Genomic DNA, 6,441 nt, shown 5'->3' with positions numbered 1-6,441 from the left:
CTCCCATGTGTGTGTCTCTTCTGGGGGTGGGGGGTTGTTATATGCCTTGTTTGAGTGTCTTTATCTTTACAGATTCCTTTATTTTTTAGCCTGAAGAAATACACCGAAACCTGACGCTGTAGAGAACCAGGGGCAGGGGGAAAAAAAAAAAAAAAAGACCACCCCGGAGGGATATTTTTTTGGGGTGGGCGGGTGGGAGTTGAGAAAAGCCAGAATGACTTTAAAAAAAAAAAAATTAAAGGGAGAGAAAGAGAAAAAAAAAGGGGGAAAAAATTCCAGGTCGGAGGGAGGCTAAACAGAGGAAGAAGCAGAATGTTATACGGGTGGGGAAAAAAAATAAAAAAAAAATAAAGATGTTTTTGGAAGAAACCAGTGTGGGGTGTGTGAACTTTGTTAGCCAATGCTGAAAGGCGGAGGTATATTCTCATACAGATGGTCCTCAACTTAGTGACAGTTCGCCTAGTGACCATTTCAGGTTACTGTTGTGGTCTGCCAGCAGCCTGCGGAGCTGGCAGCAGAGTCGGACAGTGAAGAGGCTGGGGAGAAACATGGGCCAGTCCTGGAGTCCGGGGAAGGCTCGGACGATGGCTCTGTGTCGGCAAGAGATGGGGCCAGGGCCATCTGGGAGTTATGCGTGGACTCCAGAGCTTCCAGAGTCGGACATCGGACATGCAGAGGAACAGGAGGAGCCTGTTCCGAGTGCGCCCATGCGCAGAGCTGCCAGGAGGCAAGAACAGTTAAAACAAAAGGGACAACTGAGGAGCAAGGCCTGGAGATGATTGGTTCCCTCTCATAAGGTTTAAAAGAGGAGCAAAGGCACGTGGGCCCTTTGCAGGAAAGCAACATTGTTAATGCTGTTCCCAGTCAGCATCTCTTGTTTAATTTTGGACTCCATGGGGCTTTGCCAAGTAGGTCTTTGGCAGCGTGATAAGGAGGGTGATCATCCTGAAGGACTTTTTGCAGCTAATTGGGACTCTGCTGTGAATGAACGTAATTCATAGCTGTTGCAATAAAAGTTTTGGGGACTACTCGTTTTTTTTTATTACCGTTTTTCTCTGAACGGTCTTCAAAGTTCAAACGGTCACCAAGTGAACTGTTGTAAGTCGAAGACTACTTCGAAGTTACAACGGCACTGAAGAAAGTAGCTTAATGACCGTTTTTCTCACTTAAGGACTGTTGCAGCGTCCCCAGCTGCTCGCGTGATCAGAACCGACTCACATTTACAATGGTTGCCATGGCCCGGGATGGGAAAATCACATTTTGGGGGGGGGGTTGATTTTTGGGCGATGGGCTGGGAAGCCAGATTCACTTTACAACCGTCTCGTTCACTTAACAACTTGCAGATTCACTTTACACCCCTGGCAAGAAAGGTAAAACGGGGCAGTGAAGTTCACAACCCAAAATTGTCACCAAGGTCTTATCTGCAGAGTGGGGTGCTCCGGTTTATGACTGCTTATTACTCAGGTGACTGAGTTGGCCTATGCAGGTGGTCCTCGGCTTAACAACTCAGTTATGGACTAAAATCCACAACAGCGACCATTGCTGCATTCCCCAGGATTGAGTGGTCAGAGCGGAGGTTTCATCCCAGGGAGTCACACGACAGGTAAAGCCAGTGGCGGAAACGATTTGCTTAACGACTGCACGGTGGTCTAATTTGGGCCATTTGCTTTGTGACCCAAATGATAACATTGGGTGCGACTTCACTTAAAGCTGCTTGCTTTGCCACAAAAAAGTTGGTCTCAATTGTCGTAAATTGAGGACTCCCTGTACTGTCTGACATTTCCTTATGGAGAACGTTAAAAAATTGCACAACTTAAGGAAGTTCCTGACCAAAATTACGATGGCGCTGAAAAAAAAAAGCGAGTTATGGCTATTTTTCACGCAACCATTGTTGCATTCTCATGAGTTACTTAACGACTGCGTGACTCACTTAACGGTGGCGGCGATTCGCTTTGAACTCTGGCAAGGAAGGTTGTAAAATGGGGCAAAACTCACTCACCCGTCTCACTTAGTGACAGAAATCTTTGGTGCAGTTGTGGTTGTAAGTCAAGGACTATGTATATTGAGTTTTAAGAGACGGAATCGCATACAAGTCTGCGATTTTTGGTAGTTTTTGACGGTTGTTTGGTTTCACCTCCCAGAATTCCCTAGCCAGGTCTTTCTTAACCTCTGTCCCTTTAAGAGGTGTGGTCTTCCTAGAAGTCTTGCTGGCTAGGGAATTCTGGGAGTATTTTACAAACATGGCTACTTTAAGATGGGTGGACTTCAACTCCCAGAATTCCCCAGCCGGCATAGTTGACTGAAGAATTTTGGGAGTTAAAGTCCATGCATTACAGCCAAACTTAAAAAACACTGGGCTGCAAACTCAATAGGGCATCTAGTGGTCAGGAGTGGAATTACCCGCGAGAGCTGAATTTAACCCATATCTAATGCACATATCTTCCTTACCTGTTGAATCTTTGAATAACAAAATTGGACGGGACCTTGGAGGTCTTCTAGTCCAAACCCACTGCTCAGGCAGGAAACCCTATACTATTTTAGACAAATGGTTCTCTTCTTAAAAACCTCCACTCAGGGAGCACCCACAACTTCTGGTGGCAAGTAGTTCCACTGGCTAATTGTTCCGATTGCCAAGAAATTTCTCCTTAATTCCAGGTTGCTTCTCTCCTTGATCAGTTTCCATCGTTTCTTGTCCTGCCTTCTGGTGCTTTGGAGAAAAGGTGGACCCAATGGTGGGATTCAGCCGGTTCGCACCTATTTCGGAGAACCGGCTGTTGGAAGAAATCTTATTTTGTTTTTTTCCCCACTTTACAGGACTAATCCTGTGAGGAAGGCAGGACGGAAACATTCTGGTGTTTCTAGCCTAATCTTTATTGCCCTGCTTACAGAAACTGCCTCTCTGGTTAAGCCTTGTTACATTGTAACAGCTAAAGCGAAGCGCCCATCGACATGAGTGGTTGAGTTAGCCACGACCACATGGTCACATGACCACCAAGTCACGCCTACCCAGCTGGTCATTAGGGCAGAGCCAGCTGTTAAATTATTTGAATCTCACCACTGGGCGGACCACCTCTTCTTTTTTGGCAACCCCGCAAATACTGCTATCCTGTCCCCCTCGGCCCGTGGTGGCGAACCGAGCCCTCTCTGCGGGCACACCAGCTGTTGCCCCCAGGACAGGTTTAACACACACACTCACACGTGCCTCCTTCCGGCCAGCTGGTCTTCAGGTCTCTGCCTTGCATTGCATTTTGGGGTTCGCACCCTACCCGGTGCCCTGTTTTGGCCTGAAAAGCCTCTTGAACCAAACTGGAAGCCAAAATGGGACATGGGAGTATGTCTGGGGGCATGCGCGTATGCAGGGGGGCACGTGTGAATGTGGGGGGGCACCCTCATTGCATTTTGGGGGTTCGAGCACTTGCGTGTGCTATGGGCACTCGGCACCCAAAAGGTTACCCGTCACTACCCTCGGCGTTCCTTTCTCAATTCCTACAACTGTTCTGCCCGTTTTAACCTCCAGTCCCCTAATCATCTTTGTTGCTCTTCTCTGTACTTTTTCCAGAGTCTCAACCTCTGTTTTCTTAATATCGTGGCAACCAAAAACTGGATGTAATATGGTAAGTGTGGTCTTACCGAGGCCTTATAAAGTCCTTATTTGGCACTCCTCTAAAACGGTAGGTTTCCAATATACTAACTGGTTTGCTGTGTGTGCGCGCATTTGTGCGGGACCCTTCCGCGTACGCGCCTGGCCTTCTGTGTACGCACTTTGCTAGCTCACGTGCCTTCTGCGCATGCACCAGGTCTCCTAAATGTCCCTAAATAGGTCGGCATAGAGCCAAGGCAGGTGGGCGGGCCCATCCGCGATCTCTGCTATCGATTCGTCCAAACCGGTATGAACCGGCTGAATATACTACTAACCAGAGCATACAATATACTACTAACTACTACTAGTAGCAATACACTACTAACCAGGGGCCTCTGTGGCTCAGACTGCTAATGCAGTCTGTTATTAACAGCAGCTGCCTGCAATTACTGCAGGTTCTAGTCCCACCAGGCCCAAGGTTGACTCAGCCTTCCATCCTTTATAAGGTAGGTAAAATGAGGACCCAGATTGTTGGGGGAAATAAGTTGACTTTGTATATAAATATACAAATAGAATGAAGACTATTGCTAACATAGTGTAAGCCGCCCTGAGTCTTCGGAGAAGGGCGGGATATAAATGCAAATTAAAAAACAAAACAAAACCAGAGCATACAAAACATTTGCTAGACCAATTCTCGAATACAGCTCGCCTGTCTGGAACCGACATCTCATTTCGGACATTAATACAATTGAGTGTGTCCAGAAATATTTTACAAGAAGAGTTCTCCACTCCTCTGATCACAACAAAATACCTTATGCCACCAGACTTGAAATCCTGGGTTTATTTATTTATTTAAATTTTTAGTTTAGAAAATTTAGAACTCCGCCGCCTTCGACATGACCTGAGTATAACTCATAAAATCATCTGCTACAATACTTCCTATCGAAAACTAATTCAGCTTCAATTGCAACAATACACGAGCACACAATAGATTTAAACTTAATGTGAACCGCTCCAATCTTGATTGCAGAAAATATGACTTCAGTAACAGAGTTGTTAATGCTTGGAATACACTACCTGACTCTGTGGTCTCTTCCCAAAATCCCCAAAGCTTTAACCAAAGACTATCTACTGTTGACCTCAACCCATTCCTAAGAGGTCTGTAAGGGGTGTGCATAAGAGCACCAGCGTGCCTACCGTTCCTGTCCTAATGTTCCCTTTGATTGTATCCAATTCGTATGGTTATTTCATGCTTATACTTATATATACTGTTGTGTTTGACAAATAAATAAATAAAGTATCACTTCTGCTTCTCTAGCAGAAACTCCGAAAACTCAGCCAGGGTTTTGCAAATGGATTATATATTTCCCTTTATTTAGCTTATTAACAGTCAGTGTTTTATTTCCCTTCAAGATTACAAAGCAGTCCAAAAAGTTTTGAGCCTACTACGGGCTTGGGTGGGGTAGGGTTGTGGGTTGCATGTTTAACTCCCAGGGGAGCAAAAGGGATAGTGTTTGCACACGCGTGTGTGCGTCGGCCTGAGTGGTCCTTCCCTGGGTGTGATGCTGTGTCATTACTTCAGCCATCGTCTCTCCTTCGTCGGTAATAAAACCCGCTATTAATTCCGAGGGCCCCCCCTCAAAATGATTTGCAACCAATTAAAAATGGAACATACAGGAATTTCTCGATATACAATGATGGGCTTCACCACCAATGTTCTAACGGCCCTACTAAAAGTGACGTTTTTCACACTTCGGACCGTGGCAGCATCTCCACCATCACCATGATCAAAATTCAGAGGCTTACTGACTCGTATTTACGACGGTCGCCGTGTCCCGCGGTCCTTCCGACGAGCGACGTCAAAAGGGAAGCCAGATTTACCGAACAACTGTGTTGTTGTGTCTGCACCCCCCCCCCGAGCCGGACCCCCTGCCACAAAGTGACTTGGAAAGTGAGGGGGAAGAGCCGTCAGGATTTACCTTGGGAGCACCAGCTTCCCTGGCTCAGCTCCAGGAGCCAGAGGCAGGCCAGGTGGAGGAGATAACGAGGCCTCCGTCCCCTGACTCTTCCCCCACCCAGGCCACGCCTACAGACCCAGCTGATGGCAATCTGGCTTGGCTGGACCCTAGGTTTCGTAGGCAAAAGAGGCGGGAACAACAGAAGCAGGGGTGGGGCAGGCCTAGGAAGTGCTGAGTCATGGCGCCACACCCCACAGGATATAAAACCAGCGAGGGCTGCTATGCCTCTTTGTAGCAGGCAAATCAACTGCTTAACTAAAGCTGAAGTACTGTTTGTTCCTGGGTGACTCATCGGCATCAAGGGAGATAACATAGTCACTTGGCAGACGCTTGCTAGTTTGCTGCCAGAGCTGATAGTGCTGGCTAATTAAGCCATCGCTCGGACGGAGGCGAGGAGGGACAGAACATGTGTTACCAACTGAACCACTGCAATTCACTTAACCACTGTGGCGAGAAAGATCGGAAAACGGGGCAGAACTCACTGAACTCTCACTTAGCCGCAAATGTTTGGGGCTCCATTGTGATCGTAAGTCGAGGACTACCTGTATGTTCCAGATTTGGGGATGGGGAACCGACCGCTGAAGTCTTCCTATAAAGTGGTTTTATTTATTTCTCTTCGCTGCGAGCTTAAACGAAGACTCTATCAGCCGAAATGTGCCGATGAGACAGACATTTTTGGAGCCTGGACCAAACTCGGTGTCCGTCGCGAAAAGCAACGAAGAACATTGCTCGTCCGATCTAGCCATCGGTTTCTTTTGGGGAGGGGCAAGGAAAATTGGGCATTCAAAATAAGTCTTCCTTTTTGGGAGGATTTGGTCATCTCTGGTCCAACGTCCCGAACGC

The sequence above is a fragment of the Ahaetulla prasina genome, chromosome 4, assembly GCF_028640845.1.
Source record: "Ahaetulla prasina isolate Xishuangbanna chromosome 4, ASM2864084v1, whole genome shotgun sequence".
NCBI classification, from domain to species: Eukaryota; Metazoa; Chordata; class Lepidosauria; order Squamata; family Colubridae; genus Ahaetulla; species Ahaetulla prasina.
Note: the sequence above shows the minus strand (reverse complement) of the source record.